This window comes from Leptopilina heterotoma, unplaced genomic scaffold (assembly GCF_015476425.1).
Source record: "Leptopilina heterotoma isolate Lh14 unplaced genomic scaffold, ASM1547642v1 Lhet_286, whole genome shotgun sequence".
Taxonomy (NCBI): domain Eukaryota; kingdom Metazoa; phylum Arthropoda; class Insecta; order Hymenoptera; family Figitidae; genus Leptopilina; species Leptopilina heterotoma.
This window is the reverse complement of record NW_025110993.1, coordinates 330,062-350,188: the sequence shown is the minus strand read 5'-3', so window position 1 is coordinate 350,188 and position 20,127 is coordinate 330,062. Positions and strand designations below refer to the sequence as shown.

The 20,127-nt window shown below is 26.6% G+C and overlaps 1 protein-coding gene across 1 annotated transcript in view; it reads left to right on the top strand.

The window, feature by feature from the left end:
* LOC122504265 (regulator of G-protein signaling 11) overlaps positions 1–20,127 on the top strand; it is a 54,602-nt gene that overhangs the window by 1,475 nt on the left and 33,000 nt on the right. The window contains exon 3 of the mRNA XM_043615286.1: positions 8,558–8,605. The gene's annotated coding sequence lies outside the window, so the exon portion shown is untranslated. The remainder of the gene's footprint in view (positions 1–8,557; positions 8,606–20,127) is intronic.

Genomic DNA, 20,127 nt, shown 5'->3' with positions numbered 1-20,127 from the left:
AAAAGGAACTAAAAGGATTACTGTAGATTGCTATTGGATTGTAAACGATTATATACCGGGAATACAAAAGATAAGTGAGGGTTGATATCTCTCTTGAGCTGATAATATATATTTTCCCGTAAAAAAAAAGATTTGATATTTTCTATAGATTATATAAAATATATGTTCATTTGTTTAATTGATTTTAATTTTACTTCAACTAGATAATTATTTTTGTCATTTTTTATTTCTTTATTACTGTTCTTATGTGGTTACTATGTAATAATTATTATTTTTATTTTATTATTTAAATTAAATACTGCAAAAATTTCTGTAATTAATTATTATTTTTGACAAAAGTTTTTTTAATTTTAATCAAATTCCTCGAAAAATGTAATTATTCTTAAAAATTTTATTAAAATTCGTCGAAAGAATTCAATATTATTTCTAGAAACTGTAAAAACATTCTTCTGAAGAATTCAATTATTTTCATAAATATCATAATTCTTCAGATTTACTAAATTCTTTTGAATATTATGTATTTTTTAAAAAATTCTTCACAAGAATTTAATTATTTTCATAAATTTCCATAAAATTCTTATTTTAAAAAATTTAAAAAATTCTTTGTTTAATTTAATTATGTTAGAGGTTGAGATTGAAACAGGGAAACTATATTAATTAACTGAAATGTATTTTGGTAATTGAAAATTTCTTCAATAAGAAACTTTAGGTAAAACATAAAGTAAAATTTGCAAATACTTCTTATTTTCCCCAAAAAATTGTGCAACTGTTTAAAATATTAAAAAGTAAATGACGAATCGTCTTTTTCAGTTAAAAACTCAAAATACAGGAGATTTTGATACTGGACGTTAGATTGTTCCTCAACAAGTAAATAATGACTCTAATCATCTATTTCTGGCAGTATTAATAGTATTTCACACTGATAATCACGCAAAAGAGGAAAAATTCGATAGTTGTTGAGAGGGAACTTATATATTAATGAATACTTGGAAAATTGATCATCTCTTGAATGATTGACTCGCGGAGTAATTTTCTTATCGAAGAAAATCTTGTTACGTTTATATACCTATACATATATGGATATATAGCTTCTAAAGCCGGGCAATGTCGTTAAAAATTGAAAAAGCTCATCGCAATCAATTCTATTCGTGGCTCGGAAATGCCTGTACATTCGCGCTTCGTCGATAATGAACATAGGAGAAGAAGAATCGTTGAAGTTCGTGGAAGTGCCTGACTGGCATATATAGCAAAGCTTCTCTCTCTTGGGCGAAAAAAAGAAGAGAGAGAGACCTGTAAATGAAGAAAGGCAAGAATATAAAGAGAGAAGAAAAGTGATAGAGGAGGAAAAAAATTAGAGCGCCTATAGAGGTATTATCGATTGTTTAAGCGGAAGAACCTTTACGGATGATTCATTCTGTCTATTCGCATTTGAAAACGAGTCATATTTATACTGCGACTATGAGTGAAAATTTTTAACATTACACTTTAGCAGACAAAATTATCATTTATAATTGTCGTTCTTCTTGTATGTATTCGAATTCGAGGGCATAACCTCCACTTGTCACTTTTATACCTTTTTTTCAGTTTCACACTCAACTTGCAAGGTATAACCTTCAGTTGCAGTGGCGTAGGAACGGGCCCAGTAAATCTACAGAGATAATTCGATTGAGAGTCATTTTTAAAAAACTATTAATTTATTCAAAAAATTATTATTATTATTATTATTATTATTATTATTATTATTATTATTATTATTATTATTACCATAGCAGGGTTGCCACAGGCCAGGGAAAGTAATTCTAATACAAAACGTTCAATTTTTTCTCTTTATGACAATAATAACTTCTTTTTAAAGAGTTTTGAAGAACTATCACAAAATTATTACTTGTAAATTATTTAATGAATAATTTTACTTCAATATTTCAAAATTATAATTGAATTTTAAAAAAATTGCATTTTACAATTTTCATAAATAAATTAACTTCAAAATGTTTTAATTTGAAATTAAAGAAAATTTTAATTTTGAATCAAGTTGCTTAGAAATTTTAAAGAACTCAGATATTTGAAATATTTGAATAATTCAAATTCTTCTGAAATTAATTTTATTTAATTTTTTATTATAATATTTAATTAGTTATTAAAGATCATAGATTTGATAGAAGAATTTTAATTAAATACACTATAAAAGCAATTGAATTTTAGAGAAGTTACAAATGTTTGCAGAATTTCAATTATTTTTAAAAATATTAAAAAGTTCTCATCAAAATTTCAATTATCTTTAAAAATAATAAAATTCTTCTCCGAAATTTAATTATTTTCAAAAATGTTTTATAAAATTCTAAGCAAACATTAAATTATTTTCATAAAAAATAAAATTTTTTTTACAGAAATTCAATTCTTTTTATGAATAATAAAACTTATCGCAGAATTTCAATTCTTTTTAATACAATTTTAACTGAATTTCACGAAAAATGTAATTATTCATAAAAATTTTATTAAAATTCGTCAAAAGAATTCGGTTATTTAAAAATTTGTTCATTAAATTCTTTACCAGAATTGAATTTCAAAAATCATTCAATTATTTAGTTTTGTATTTAAATAATTCAATTATCGCAGAAATTTCTAATAAACATTGATTTAAAAATGAATTTCAGTTAAAATTTTCGATAATAATTTGAAGTTTTTATTTTCTAATAGAAATTTAATTGAAATTTTTCCCGAGAATTCAATTACTTAAAAGAATTAAATAAAATTCTTCGCAAAAATTCAATTATTTTCACAAATAATAAAATTCTTCTCAGAAATTGAATTATTTAAAAAAAATTGTTAAATTATCTATAAGAATTTTAATTTCAGCGAAGAATTTCATTATTTGTGAAATGTAATTAAATTTTTGCAAATAATTATATTTTTCGAGGAATTAATTTAAAATTGTATTAAAAATAATTGAATCCTATGAAAGATTTTATTATTTATAAAAATAATTGAATTCTTGCAACGAATGTTATTGCATATCTTTTAAATAATTGAAATCCTGTGAAAAATATTGTATTTCTTGTAAAAATAATTGAATTCTTGCGAAGGATTTTATTAAAGTTTTTGTAAATAATTTAATATTTTTTTGAAAAATTTTTGCGGCAATTTAAATTATTATAAAACATGAAGGTTTTATAATAAATATTCCTAAAATTTATTGATTCAGAAAGTATTCGTTTTTTAAATGAAAGTAACAAAATACAAACGCTGAACATATTTTAAATTTAAATAAATTTGACTCATTAATTAATATTTCTTGCATTTGAAATTTACAATAAAAAAAAAAAAAAATCGCGATGTGAAAGCGTGAAATATTTCTAAATTGCCTAAAGTTGTCTGTATATGAGAGAATTTTTTAGGATAGCATACTGAGAGAAATAAAAGAGGGTTTGTTGTAAACTAGGAAAGTGGACTCGAGAGTAGACAAAGTGAATGCTGGAGGCTCCCGCTGAGTTGCACTTTTGGAAATCTCTTATGGTCAATGTCGACCGTCTCTAAATTCTTGACAACCCTAATATGTACACCGTTTTCTTCCTTTTTCTCTCTTTTATATTTCACAAACTCCCTTTTGCATTGTTAAAAAAGAAAAATTCAACGAAAAAATAAAAACTCCACCGTTAACATGATTTCACGCACAGACACATGTGTCAAAAAATTGATTCAACTTTAAAATTTGTCACAAAAATAATTTTTATTAATTAATAATTATTTTTGTGGCAAAATCATTTTTATATTTTTACCATTTATTTGAATTTGTTTCAAGTCTTTTTTGTACCTTTTCAACAAAAGAGTTTTTAAATTCCACTTTATTATTTTATATATTCTCTGGTGCTGTGAAGATTATTTTAACATGTAAAATATTCTCCAATGAAAATATTAGACTTTTTTTTTATAAAAATACAGGTTAGAATAATATTATTTTATTATTATTCTAGAACGAAATATGAAAGTAGAGAAAAATGTATTTTAACGAAAGTACGAAGTATTTTTTTTAATATTTTAAAATCGTGTGTGTAATAAAGTGAGAGGCGTTTGTCCTTTAACGCTCCCTGACATCACACGCTCTATTGTCTATGGTTACATACCTATTCGAACATCTTCATAAAGGTCACAAAGGTACAAAGAAGCACGATTCGTAGAAACGTTGCGAGAAAAAAAAATGATAAATATTTCCCTTGCACCTTTTAATACTGCAAAAACAATTTATTTACAGTTTTTTTTAATGAAATTTTTTTGTTGACTCTTAGAAATTACTCACTGTGATAAAGCGCTCGGTTTTTTTCTTCGTTAGTCTTGTACTTCTGTCTCGCTAATTAATCTCAACCGGGGAGCATTATAATTATTAATTTTTTTTCCCTTTTCATTTGAACATGCGAAACTCGTTAGGTGGAGTTAAATTTTCATATAGTGATAATAACTAATAAGACGCGGTCGTGTAAAATTGAATTTTTTTTCTCTCTAAAAAGGAAATTATTACTCGCGACTAATTTCTTGAGAGAAGTAAGTGTTTAAAGTTCGCGGACGTTTAACCCTATCTTCTTAAGTGATGCTAATTGATGGTAATAGTTTTATTTGGACCACGTCCTCCTAACGAGTAGAGACCTCAATGTCGACTTTCAATGTTAACTTTATTCTCTCACGTGCAGACACTCTTTAAGAAGTGTGGATGGAAACTTGAAAAGTAGCCTTTAAACTTTAAAACAACTTTTATGGCGTGAAACTTTTCCCAAATTGTCTCTAAAATGCCCTCAACTTGTCGACTTGAATCTATTTTTGAAAGTGGAAAAAAATCTTTAAAAAAATTGAAATAAGAGAATTAGAGCATAGAAATTGAAAAAAAAATTAAACAAAATTAAAAATATTGTAAATTAATAGAAAAAGGATAATAATAGGTAGTATTAAATATGGATCGAAAATATATTTGAAAAAAAAGGAAGTAGAGAAATGTAGAGATTATTGCGTTATATTGCTATCGAGTGTAATATCACGAATCCTGCACTCGCGTGCCTATTTGCGTTGCCTCATTTGTGCAAGAATACTCACGGATTTTATTCCATTGAACAGTCGCGTATTTCACACCTTTATTTCCATATGCGATGGTTGCAAAATTGAAACATTCGAAATGGAGAAATAAATAACCAAAGATATAATTAGAAGTATTGTATCCACTACAAGCTGAATTTAACCCAATTGACCTTCCTCTGTTTCATATATAATTGTCTTACTCTTGTTCACTCTTGTTTACAAGGAAATTGAACAAAAATTTTTCAACTCTCCCTCTCCTTTAATATATACGAATTAAAAAATTTGTCTTTACTATTTTGAAGCATTTTTTGAAAAAACCTATTTTTTAGGTTGAAACTTGAAATATTTACTAATTTGAATTAGTGACTGACTTTTTGCTTTTGATTTAGTAAATTTTACTACCAAATAGTAATTTCTACTAATTTATTAGCAAAATTTACTAATTGAAAAGCAAAAGGTCAGTCACTAATTCAAATTAGTAAATAATTTAATTAATTTAAATTTAAAAAGTACGGAAAAAGATTCTGAGATAATGCAGGCTTTGTAGTCGATAATTAATTTTAAAAAAGTAGCTTAAAGATAAAAAAAAATGAGTAAAATTGTAGCTATCGAAAAATTAAACTTGACTCAATTTTTTTATAATAATTTTTTAATTACATTCAAAAATAGAAAATGTTTTAAAAATAAATATTAAAATACCGAATTTATTTTGTCTACAGGAATTAAAATATTTCAAATGATTTCAATGTAACGCATTTTTGAAATTTAACTATTTCTAAAAATTACAAAAGTAATTCTTTCAAAATCCAATCATTTTTTTCTTCAAATTTATAAATAAAATTATTCAAATTATTCAAATCTTTAATCATTTTATTTTATTCAATTCTAAATCAATTCTTATTAGAAAGTTGTACCAAAATTAAATTATTTAAATACAAAAATAAATATTTATTGAATAATTGAATGTTTCTCAAAAATTAATTCTTATAAAGAATAAAATTTATCAATTTTTTAAAAAATTATTGAATTTTTACGAAGAATTGCATTAAAATTTTTGATAATAATTAAATTTATTCAGGAAATGTACTTAAAATGAATTGAAAATAATTATTACACTCTAAGAAAAAAATTATATCAAATTTTTTTAAATAATTGAATTTTTTCGATGAATAATTGAAATCCTATGAAGAATTTTATTACTTTTTTTTTAAATAATTGAATTCGTTCGAGAAATTTTATGAAAATAGGTGATTAAAATTATCTTGAATTATAATTGAATTTCTCAGAAGAATTTTATTATTTACAAAAATAATTGAATTGTTTCGAAGAATTTTATCAGAATTGTTGAAAATAATTGAATGTTTACTAAAATTCTTGAAAATAATTGAATTCCTTTGAAGAATTTTATTATTTATGGAAATATTTTAATTCTTGACAAGAATATTACAATTTATAAAAATAATTGATTTCTTGCGAAGGATTTTACGATTTATAAAAATAATTGAATTGTTTCGAAGAATTTTATCTGACTTTTTGAAAATAATGGAATTTTTTGAAGGAATTTTATTAAAAGTTTTGAAATTAATGACTTTTTGAAAAGAATTTCATCAAAATTGTCGAAAATAATTGAATTTATATTAAAATTCTTGAAAATAATTGAATTTAATTAATATTTTTAAAAATAATTACCTATATTCTTTCGAAAAATTTTATTATTTATAAAGATAATTGAATTCTTGCGAAGAATTTTATAAAAATCTATTTAAATAATGGATTTTTTTCGAAAAACATTAGGAAAATTCTGTTTTAAAATAATTGAATTTCTGTAAAAATTTGTTTTTTTATGAAAGTCATTGAATAATTTAAATTAGTCAATTCTTTGAAAAATTTTTTATTAAAATAGTAGATACTAAAAATGATTGAATTACGAATAATTTGTGAAAATAATTGAATCATTTTAAAGAATTTCATTCATTTAATTTTTATTAATTTTGAATTATTTCCAATAACTTTATTAAAATTTTTTTCAATAATTTTTTTATTTCAACTGCTAACAAATGTAAAGTAGTGTAAATTCTCAAACATGGAAAAAAGTATCTTTTAGTGTAACAAATAAAAAGAAGTATCCAAATAGTAGAAAAAGTAGTAAATAGTTAGTTTTAGTAAATGAGTACCAGGCCTGCTAATGCTGAACTGAAACTGGCACCTAATGAAAATTTGTTTTGTTGAAATTAAAAAAGATCTTTTGTGAAAATTAAAAGAAAAATAGTAAAATACCTTCAAAGTTAAAAATCCATAGAAGTTTGGTGAAGATGAAAGAAAGTGTATACGTTCCTGGAGTAAATGTTAAGGACAGTGACGTTACTTAAGAAAATATATAGTTTTCCTCTGATAAACTGTTGTTTTATCTGACTATCCGTTATAAAATCAATCGCTCAATGAACCCGCTAAACTAATATTTCTTCAATCCCCCGTTAAAAGTCCGGTCTACACATGCATAAACGACAAAAGACCCTCTAAGACCATTTCCGTAGGGCATACCGTATAACCGTAGGGCGATCATTACATAATGGGTGTCAATTTATTGTCAAGTACTTTCCAAGTACTACAGATCTCAATATTTCATCCAAATTTGACCTTTTTTGAATGGACTTATTTGACTTATTTGAATGGTTGCGCATTTTAAAACGAACCTAAAAGTTAGTCCAGAACGAAAATACGAAATTGAACTTTGCCTGTCTGGTACACCCATGAAATTAAACATCTTGTTGCAGGCGAAGCCGAAAGCAAATATATCCGGTCAATGAACAACAGTGTCAAATACAACAATGGACAGGAATAATTTAATACTAGGCGACACTTGAGAGAAAGTTTATTTATCGCACCGACTATATAGAACGTTATTCATATTATATATACTCGCCACTGTGCGCATTAACTTAAACACGAGTTTATTTAAATATTGCTTTTTCATGAATGGAACATGAATGTTGATTCATGTGCAAGCATGAAAATAATTATCATTGAAAATTTTCATTAAAACGTCAAAGGTTTCTGGGTAAAGTTTAGGAACATGGTAACTGGAGCGCGTATATTGTGAGACTCCTGGAAGCGGAGTCAAATATATGTCAACGTGTGTAAATTGCACCACACAGGCACACAGTTTTTGTCAACAGACCAAGTGTTTATAATGAACTACGCAAAAAAATCAATATTCTTCAGTTTTTCATTTAAATCTCGATTTAAATTAATATTGTAAAAAATATTCCTTACAATTTTGAAGAAAGATTTTCTTGTCAGCTACAAATTTGAAATTTCATTAGGTTAGACAAATTTTTAGTTGTTTCAGTTAAGACTTTCGCTATTCTAGAGAAACTTATCGATATTCCAGATTCAAAAAATTTTCTTCAAAATCAAAGTATTTTAATTTAATTTCAGAATTTTTAATTTAATGAGTTATTGTAATTTATATCTTGATATTAATTGTCTGTTTTAGGAGGGAAGATTCAGCTGCAGACCTAAGGACAGAGGCGTCGCCCTTGGGGTAAGTTTATCAAAGAATTTTCGTGCGACAGTTAAACATTTCCAGTATTTAACTATAGCGTACAAATATTTAAAATGACTTAAATGAAAATAATCAGTACAATACAATTTATTTTGAACCATAATCGTATTTTTTAAATTCTAACCGAAAATTTGGAAAATAGTTTAATTTTACAAAAATCTAGACTTGAAGTTAGCAGGATAAGAAAAGAAGTGAATATTCCTTCTGGAAATGAGAATGACCCTCAATAAAATAAGTTACTTTTTTTGCACATTAAAACGACTAAAACGAGTTTTTTAAATCGTCAAATTGGATTTTTCGATAGCTACATTTTTACGAAAAGAAACGATAACCTACGAAATTTATTAATTGATTAATTGAAAAATATTAATGTTTAAATTATTTATGGTATAAAAATGAATAAACAGATTTTTACCAAAATAGAAATTTGCTATAAATCAATAGTTTTTTTTTTGCTGAAATTGAAACAGTTCTCTCTATACTTATCATAGAGAAAACATAAATTTCTTAATATAAAAAAGGGATATTTATCGCTGGTAAAGGAAATATCGAAAGTGTTCTTTTTTTTCCTTTTCTGATTATGTGAAAGTCTTCTAATGAAAATCAAGAATGTCATTTCTTTTCTTTCTAAAATACTATCTCTTATCTATTCGATCCCGATCCTCCCCTACCTTTGAAAATTGATACGAGGATGAGAGCTATTGATTTATTTTGACCAAGATGAATGGACCATTTCCTATATATATACACATATAAAGTCAATATCAACTCTTCACGGACATTTCGAGGGACGTCCACATACCGTCTTTTCGTTATGCCCTTGAAGAAAATAATTCTGATCTGAGAATTCAAAAACCCACGCATTTCATTATATTATATATAGATGTGTATTAACATTTCTACACATTTGTTTTTATTTTTGATTTGTGAATAATCACGAAACTTGTATTTCCTTAAATATTCTTTTTCTATTTTCAATTCTTTAGAAGGAGATTGGATTTGGTTTTAAGTTGCATTTGACGTTATTTGATTGCATTTGACGTTATTTTGGTTGTATTTGACTTTATTTGATTCGTATTTGATTTCTATTTGATTTCTATTTGATTTCTATTTAATTTCATGGCATAAGGTTTGTATTCATACGAGTTCGCGTAAAACGCATATATACCGATCGTTAATCAATAAGTTTAGTCCCTACGATATTCAGAAAGGTATATAGACGCATGCGTGGTTTTTGTCTGTGTGCTGTCGTCGGGCTCTATATACGATTCAAATGTTTTCGTCTCTTTTTCGTTTCTTTCACCTTTTTCTTATTTTCCTTCTTATCACTTTAAAAGGATTCGCGACATTTTTTAAAAGCAATGAACATTTATATGTTTTATTGATATCGTAGAAATTTTATTTTATATGCATATTTGATTTGATACGGATCTTGTATATGAATGCCTGATATCATTTTAATAATATAGTAATAATAATAATAATATTTCCTGAATATTTTATCAAATGCTTTTTTCAAATTTAAATACCAAATAAATATGTTCGTTTTTTATTTCTCTATTCAGTTTTTTCAAGGACTGTATCCTGTATCAAAATTACGAATCGATAAAGAAAACTAAAAAATGCCCCATTTGACCTATTTTTGTAAATAAATTTTAAGTTGCATGTAGAAAATTTTCCAAACTAGTACACACAGAAGCCAAACCTTCCCAAATATACCTTAAGAAGAAAAAATGTTAGAAACTCTTCTTAAAGTCAAAAAGTTTCATCTTTTGTTTTTGAGTTCCTCTATATTGAAAAAAGAATTATGTATTCCCAAGTGCGAAAACCAACGCGGCCCAACACTGGCCCAGTATTGGCAAAGCTGGCATCGAGACTTGGCAGACAATATTGGCCCGACTTTGCGCCGACTCTTGTGGTGTTAACCGCGGTTGGACGTCGGCAGCCAGATCTCGGCAGACATTACTGTCCCAATATTGGCACCAAATCTCGGCAGACATTAATGGCCCATTATTGGCAGCCAGATCTCAGCAGACATTAATGGCCCAATATTGGCTGCCATTACTCCCCTAGTGTTGACAAAATTAGAAAAAAATAAAAATAATTTTTTTTATTCAATTAACTAATTAATTTATAACATTTATACGGCTTATTTCCCTAATTTAAACGCAAACTTACAAATATTTGAAAAATTCTTACCTCTCGCGGGGATCGATACCTGAACCTGACGCTCCACAGCCTAACACTCTGACCACTCTGCTACTCTGACTTGAAGTCGAGGAAGCAAAAGGGTTCTTATAAGCTACACTACACTGGCCAATACTGTGCCATTATTCGGCCGAGCTACGTCCCAATATTGGCAATTATAATTTGCCATCATAGATACAAAATGATAGACATTAATGTGCCATTCTTGGGCCAAGCTACATCCCAATTCTGGCAATTATATTTTGCCATCAAAGATACAAAATGTTTGCCATTAAAGTGCCAACAATGAGCCATTAATGGACCGATCTTCGTCACATCACTGGCAATTGAATTTTGCCATTAAAGATTGATCAACTTTGCCGTGAATGTGCCGTTATTGGGACAAGCTACGCCCCAATACTGTCAATTATAATTTGCCATGAAAGATACAAATTTTTTGCCATTAAAGTGCCAATAATGAGCCGATCTTCGTCACAACACTGGCAGTTGTCTTTTACCATTAAAGATTGATCAACTTTGTCGTGAATGTGTCATTATTGGGCCAAGCAACGCCCCAATTCTGGCAATTATAATTTGCCATGAAAGATACAAATTTTTTGCCATTAAAGTGCCAATAATGAGCCGATCTTCGTCACAACACTGGCAGTTGTCTTTTACCATTAAAGATTGATCAACTTTGTCGTGAATGTGCCATTATTGGGCCAAGCAACGCCCCAATTCTGGCAATTATATTTTGCCATTAAAGATACAAAATTTTTGCCATTAAAGTGCCATTAATGTGCCTTTAATGGGCCAATCTTTGTCACATCATTGGCGATTGAATTTAAAAAAATTTTAATATCATAATTCATGGTATATTTTTAATATTTAATTATTATCTGAAAATTTGACTAGAATCCATTTTGAAATCAATTTTTACTACAAAATTCTACGAGAATTTAATTATTTAAATGCAAAAATAAATAATTTATTGAATAACTAAATGTTTCTTAAAATTAAATTATGAGAATTAAATTTTAAAAAACATTCATTTATTCAATAAATTTTCTTAAGGAAATAATTTGCATCATTTCTATTTCTTAATTACAATTGCTTTAAGAAAAATTCAAAGATTTTTAAAAAATGAAGGAAAAAAATGTTTATAAATTCTATTTGTCAATTGCAAATATTAATTGAAAGTGAAATTGAAAATTTCTTAATTTTTAGATAATAAAGGAAAAATTTTACTCAAAAAAAGGTTTCTGTAACATTTATTTACGAATTTCTTTAATTGTAAAATTATATGAAAACATTAATAACTTCTTTTTTAAATTAATACTTAATTAAACTTTTTCAAAAAAATTAATTCTTTAAAATTGACAGTTAAAAATATAGAAAATTCAAAGTTTCAAATATTTTAATTTGAATCCTTTTCAAGCTTATTCAATTATTTAAATACAAAATAAATAATTTATTGAATACCTGAATGTTTCTTAAATTTCAATTCTTATAAAAAATTATACCAAATTAAAATGGCATTAATGTGCCTTTAATGGGCCGATCTTCGTCACATCACTGGCAATTGAATTTTCCTATTAAAGATTGATCAACTTTGACAATAACGTGCCGTTATTGGGCCAAGCTACGCCCCAATACTGGCAATTATAATTTGCCATCAAAGATACAAAATGTTTGCCATTAAAGTGCCACTAATGTGCCATTAATGGGCCGATCTTCGTGACATCACTGGCAATTGAATTTTGCCATTAAAGATTGATCAACTTTGCCAATATTATGCCGTTACTGAGCCAAGCTACTCCCCAATACTGGTAATTATAATTTGCCATGAACGATACAAATTTTTTGCCATTAAAGTGCCAATAATGAGCCATTACTGGGCCGATGGTCGGCACATCACTGGCAATTGTCTTTTGACATTAAACATTGATAAACTTTGCCATGAATGTGCCGTTATTGGGCCGAGAGCTGGCCCAGTCTTAAAAAATTTGAAATTCTGACCATCGGCACCATCATTGGCCCAGTAATGGGACGTTTTGGTTACCAATAATGGCCCAGTAACTACTGCCAATTCTCGGCAGACATTACTGCACCAATGATGGGCCGTTTTTGCAGTCTTGGCATTTCGCACTTGGGTTACTTGAAAAACAATTTTCCTTGACAACTTTTTCTTTTCAAGACAACTATATTTTGTAATAAAATTGGTAAAAAAATTTTTGTTAAATAGTTTATTAGCAGGTTTCGCACTCATCTACCAAAACTTACTATTTACAACTTTTTTTACAATTTCCTACTATTTGGATAGCTTTGTAGATTTATAACATTAAAAGCTACTTTTTTCTTTATTTTTGGGGAAAATTTGTATCACTTTAAATTCGCTAATAGTTAAAATAAAAGAATTATTAATTATTAACTTTCCTAAATTCCTAAGAATTCTTCTTAAGTTTTTAAATCTCCGTTTCAATTTTAGTTGAAAAATAATTAATTAGGAATTGAACTCTTTCTCCGAAATAATTAACGTAAAATAGAATTTTTAAGATTCCGATGAAATCTATTGCACATCTGCATGATTAATTTTCTCTCGAAATGGATAAGAAAATTGACCCGGATACTTTTATATATTTTTTTTTCTTATTCTCAGAAAGGAAGAAGTTACTTTTTTTCGGAAATAGTGATGAAATTATTGCTGACAATGCAATATTTGAATCTCTCACGCGATAAATTCTTTGTGAAAAATATTTCTCTCTCTCTCTGGATGTGTTTTACTTCTAACCCTATATTCCATGAAAATCTCTTCTTCTCTTGTAGGAAAAACTTATTGGAGGGTAATATATGCCTTTATAACTGGAGTTAAAGGCGCCTTTAGGAGATCCCACCAGGCGCCTTCCAAGTAGTCGAAAAACTCCAAGTTATATAACATTTCACTTTTTTTTTTTATTTTTATTTTTTTTTTATTTTTTTACTAGCACCAACTTTATTTTTCTGCACTTGAGTTCCTTAATCCCCCTCATGGGAAACTTGGAGGAGTTCGATATTCCAAAATCCTTCTTATTCACTCAACCATTTTTATCTCAACATCATTAAATTTTTCTGTTTTTTCTTAACATTTTCGATTTTTCGAATTTATTATAATTTTTATTTCGGTATTTTTTTCAAGGACCTTAATTATAATTTTATTGAACTCTGGGAAAAACCGGGAATAAGCCAGGAATTTTATGCCAAACTGCGGGCATTTTTTCACCAAATTAAAAAAAGTTTTATTATTTTAATTTCTTTTTAAAAAATCGCTTTTTATTTCAATTTTTATAGATATTTATACTATAAATTTGAATTAGTTAAAAATAATTAATTTGATAGTAAAAAATCAGTCACTGATTCAAATATAATAGGTAAATAAATTAAAAATTATCGAATTAATAGAAATTTTGTAAAACTCAACTGAAAATAATTAAATTTGTTAAAGAATTTCATTAAAAACTTTTTAACAAATCGAATTTTCAAAATATTTTAATTTAATAATTGATAAACAGGTAATAAATAATAATAAAATTGAATTTTCGCAAAGTTTTTTTGGAAATTCTGAAAAATAAGATTTTTGAAATTTTTCAATTTTATTGTTTCAAAACAATTGAATTTTTATAAACAAATAATTGAGAATTTTTGAAACAATTGAAATTTCTTTACATATTCTATTAAAAATAATTAAATTCTTTTAAAGAATTTTATTTAAATTTTTCGAAAATATTTATTTTTAAAAATTTCTTCGCAATATATTCAATTATTTTCATAAATAGTAAAACTCATTGCAGAATTTCAATTATTTTTAATACAATTGTAATCGAATTCCTCGAAAAATGTAATTATTCTTAAAAATTTTATTAAAATTCGTCGAAAGAATTCAATTATTTCTAAAAACTGCAAGAAAATCTTCTCAAGAATTCAATTATTTTCATAAATTTCCATAAAATTTTTCGCAGAAATTCAATTACGTTTAAAATTTTTTTTAAATTCTTCCTCAAAATTTCAATTATTTTCATAAATAATAAAATTTTTCTCGAGAATTTAATTATTTTCAAAAATTTTAATAAAATTCCACGCAAACATTTAATTATTTTCATAAATAATAAAATTCTTTGTAAGGATTCAATTACTTTTATAAATAGTAAAATTCTTTGCAGAAATTGAATTAGTATCAATACATTTTAATAAAAATGTAGTTTTTTAGAAAATTAATCAAAATTTCAATTATAATTATGAACAGACAAGATGATTTTAAAAAATTGAAAAAATTCCTTATTTAATTCAATTATTTTCCAAATTTTCAATTGAAATTATTTAAAAAAAACATTATTTTCAAAAAATTTAAAGAAACTCGTCAAAAGTATTTAATTATTCATAAAAACTGTAATAAAATTTTTTTTTAAACAAATTGTAGATTTATTTATGTTTGAAATGAAATAAATTTAAATTTGATGAGAAAAAAAGAAGAAAAATTAGGAAAAAACCGGGAATTTTGTTGAAGGAAAATAGTAGACACCCTGAGTAAGTATAAAAGAAATGTCTTTCGATGAGAAAATTTGTATAGTTAAGGTATGAGAAAAACTGATAGTATTTGAAACGCTTGCAAATCGTAAAAGTTGAAGTTTACACACTCACAATTTCTCAGCACGAAAGTTACCCTCAGGGCTGACCACAGCCTTTTCTTTCCACTTGGAAAATTGTCACAATCTGAGGGACATGCTTGGTGCAAGTAAACCAAGTGGAGAAGAAATGCGATGGTCAGACGTGGGGTGAATTTTCAGTAGAGAAATTCCTCTCAGTCAAGTAGTCCGACTTATTTTCTAAATGATAAGGAGAAAATTTACTTTCGTTATTTATAACCTTTTTCTTGAAATTGTATTTAAAAAAAGGAGGAATCTTTATTTTAAAAAATGGTTTTCGAATTAATATTTAGGGATCATTATTTGTTTTCGCACTGCATAGAAAAGAGTTTGTTATTTTTAATTTATAAATTTTGTAAATTTTCTAATCTGTAGAGAAATTTCCCTTGATTTTGACTCGTTATTTGGTGGAATTTCCCTTCTTAAAGGGGTAGGAATAGTTGAAGTACAGCAGACACACCGCAGGGTCGTGCGGTTCTTATACACTCTATATATGGTCATTAAGCGGAACGAGTTGAAAAAGGGTGCTTTAAAAAAAAGTAATTCTCTAGGTCCATCAACAAACATCATCCATCTCTCGTTGTATAGCTCTTACAATTCCCTTTTTCTTTTTCCACTCTCCTTATTTCTTTTTCACATTGGCGTAGACTCCCCTATCATCATTTCCGCAACATCTAATACTCTAGTAGATAAGTTATTGAAAGCGTCAAACGATTATTTATATAAACCGTTGATGATTTATTGATTTATATTTTTCTTCTTTCATTACTTTGTGCATCGAAATTTATAATCTAATTTCAGTAAGTCGACATAATTTTACTATTTCTTTTTATTTTATCAGAATACAATTATTCTCTTGACAATGGGATGATGGTGAAGAGACCTTTGGACTCTGCTTCAAAGCGGATGTCAACAAAGTCAACAAAGCGATGTGGAATCATATGGAAAAGGTGCAGTCGATGAATCGAAAATAAGTTATGCTTGAGGTGCGCGACTTCGATTACAGAATGTCTTCAAACGATCGAACCCAACAGGCGGAGAATAAAGTTCACAGTTGTTACCAAGAAGAGTCTGCCTTGGTCGAGAAGTGCACAGAATTATAAGTGCTGTAGCTGATCTTCAGTTTGGCAGCTGTTGTTTCAAAACAAACCATTACCGCAGGGCTCAAACTAGGTCCGTAAATCCCGTAAAGTCCGTAATTTCATTCAAAAAGAATAAAAAGTTCGTAAATTGTACGGAATAATTTTGAAAATTTTGAAAAAGTTAGAAATGATTGCCGAAATTCAATTATTTTCAAAAGTAATCAAATTCTTCGCAGAAATTTAATTATGTTCCAAAATTTGAAAAAATTCTCATAAAAATTTCAATTCTCTTTAGAAATAATTAAATTCTTATCTGAAATTCAATTATTTTCAAAAAGTAATAAAATTCTTGGCAAAATTTCAATTATTTTTAAAAAAAATTCCTCAATTCAATGATTTTCAATATTTACTACTTTAAAAAAATTGTCCAAAATAATTCAATTATTTCAAAAAAAAAATTTAATAAAATTCTACGCAAACCTTTAATTATTTTCATAAAATAATAAAAATTTCACCGGAATATTCAATTATTTACAAATTTTTTTATAAATGTCTTCGCAATCATTCAATTATTTTCATAAAAAATAAAATTTAATAAAATTCATTGCAAAATTCAATTATTTTCGTAAATAATAATATTCTTTTTATGAATTCAATTATTTCGTAAATAATAGAATTCTTTTTTTAGGAATTCAATTATTTTTAATACAATTTTAATCGAATTAACAAAAAAATTTATAAATAAAACTCATTGCAGAAGTTTAATTATTTTTAATAAAATTTTAATCTAATTTCTCGAAAAATGTAATTATTCTTAAAAATTTTATTAAAATTCATTGATAGAATTTAATTATTTGAAAATTTGTTGATAACGATTCTTTATGGGAATTGAATTTTAAGAAACGTTCAATTATTTAATAAATTATTTATTTGCATTTTATTTGTATTTAAATAATTGAATTCTAGTAGAATTTTCTAATAAAATTGATTTTCATTTCATAAAAGTGAATTTCAGTTAAAATTTAAAAAAAAGTTAATATTTTTTAGATAATAATATAATTGAATATCAAAAGCAATATAGCGTGAATTTTGAAAAATAATTGAAATTTGGAATTAATTTTTTTGGAAAAGTTTAATTGAATTTTTTGAATATTATTTTTAGTTTTTATTTTCAAATATTTATTTAATTGAAGAATTTACGAATAATTGAAATTTCGTGAAATCGAATATTGTAAACAAATGGATTTGAAAATTGTCAAAGAACTTTTTCGAAAATTATTAAAAATAATCGTTGTAAAAAAGAATTTTAGTTAAAAATTCTTGTAAGTAATAATAATTGAATTGTAAATGATTTTATCACTCGGTGATCTTTAATTATTATAAAACATGAAGAAATCGATGAGTTATTGATATCTTCATGTTTTATAGTTTTGAAAAATTGAATTTATAGTTTTAAGTAAAATGTTTCTTTATTTGACTCGTTATAATTTTGTCAGTTGGTCCGTAAAGTCCGTATTTACTATTTTTAAATACTTTCACTGGTTCGAGCCCTGCGTTACCTGACTTTTTCACTTATTTTTGATAGTTTCAATATTAATTCACATTAGAGATTAAAGTTTGAAAATTCTGACAGTTCAGACGTCTTTTAAGTCTAGAAAATAGAAAAGAAGTTTAAAATTGTTAAAATAGTTGGGAATTTTACAGTCGAAAATTATTAAAACAGTTTTTGTTTATACTCTCTTTGTCATGTAACGAGAAAAAAATTAGAGATTACCGTTTTTTCATTTTGCTGACAACGCGTAAACAAGGAAAAGCTCTGAAGGAGCCTGAAACTAGATGATAGTGAAACTGTAATCAAAAGCTGTTGAGAGAATTTTCATCACTGTTGCACGAAAAAATCTCCCAATTTTCAAGAAAACATATTCTCAACGAAAAAAATAATAAGTTTCCTCTCGACAAAATAGTTTATTCTTTATTTTAATAATACTTGACAATTTTAATATTTTACTTCTATTCCCTAGTGAATTTAACTCGCCAATTAACCGCAAAGAGTCTTTCTGAATTAGAAAGAAATTAAAAATTATTTCATGACCTATTTTTTTTTTTTTTATTTTACCATGATGAAAAATACGGCTGTTTTTAGAGAAATTTTTATTTTCACTTCTACATAAGAGTCTTCGAAGGTGGAAAAAGCTCCCGTTTACCGCATCAGTGACTCATTTTGACCCTCTTCGTCTTTCCCCTTTTTTTCAGAAAAAACGTAGGACTGAATATTTCTCAAGGATAATGCAAGATGGAATTTCTTCCCCAATTCCTCTGCAATATGAGGAATATCGGGAAAATGACATACCAAGACACTAAGTGTTTTAATCTATGAAAATATTTTCTCACTCCCATTGATTTACTATAGACTAACAATAAGTTTTGATTGTATTGAAATTGAGATTAGTGAGAGTTCTTCATCTGAATGCTTGGTCTAAGAAAAATACACAAAACTACTCGCTTAGTTTTATCGGTTCTACTACTTATACTCACCAAGATGTTTCCTATCAAAATATTTGCTTTAACTTCTTGATGATTTTAAGATGCATTAATCCGAAGTTGATTGATAAACGAGATGATAACTAAATTCTAAATATAATTTTCATATCCTAATGAAGCGTTCAAACTGTACAATTACTATACAGTTACTATACAGTTACTATACAGTTTCGGTAGTAAGTGAATAGTAGTAGTAATAGTGCGCAGCTTAAACCTCGTCGGTTTAGGATGATAAGAAAAGTAATATACTTTGGATTTTCGCATGCCCAATCGCAGTTTTAAGGTCCTACCTTCCCACTATCTTCTAGTTGGCGTTCCGACCTATAAGATTAGGCTATAACGACGAAATGGGGTATTAAGGCCTTCTTCGTGGAAACTTGGACAGATCGCAATGGAGGTAATAAAAGTTAAGTCTTGTCGGGCCGAAAACCCTTAATTATTTTCATAAACATAGCTTAGATTATCATTGGCAATATCCATTCTCTAGGTATTGATTTTCCATTCCATTAGAAACAAAAGTCGGTTGCGTGAAACATTTTCAAATAATTCATTCGCCTCCCCAATAGGACACGAAAAAAAAAAGATTATCCTTAGGAGATTTTTTAACGAGAAAACTATCTCAAATTAGACTCAGAGTTTTTCTGCTTTGGAAACTATATTCAGAAATGGGGTACAATTGGAAATGATTCCTTATTTGTACCAATAATTTTGTCCTTGAAAATTAATTGGCTTAAAGAAGAATTTTAGCGAGTGAATCAGAATATACTTTAGAATCAGGGAAAAATTCATTGCTTTGTCTAGGGAGTTATTTAATTTTAATAAAATAGAAATGTAATTTTAAAATCCTGGAAAACTTCCGTTTTTTAAACCTGGAAAAGTCAGAGAATTTGAAAAGAGAAAAAGTGTGGCACGGTTTTTTTTATTTTTGAACGCAATACTTTCGGGTTTCTTTTTACGAGTCTTGTCCTCGGAACAATTTTATGTTTTAGTGCTGAAAATAGTCGTGAATTTT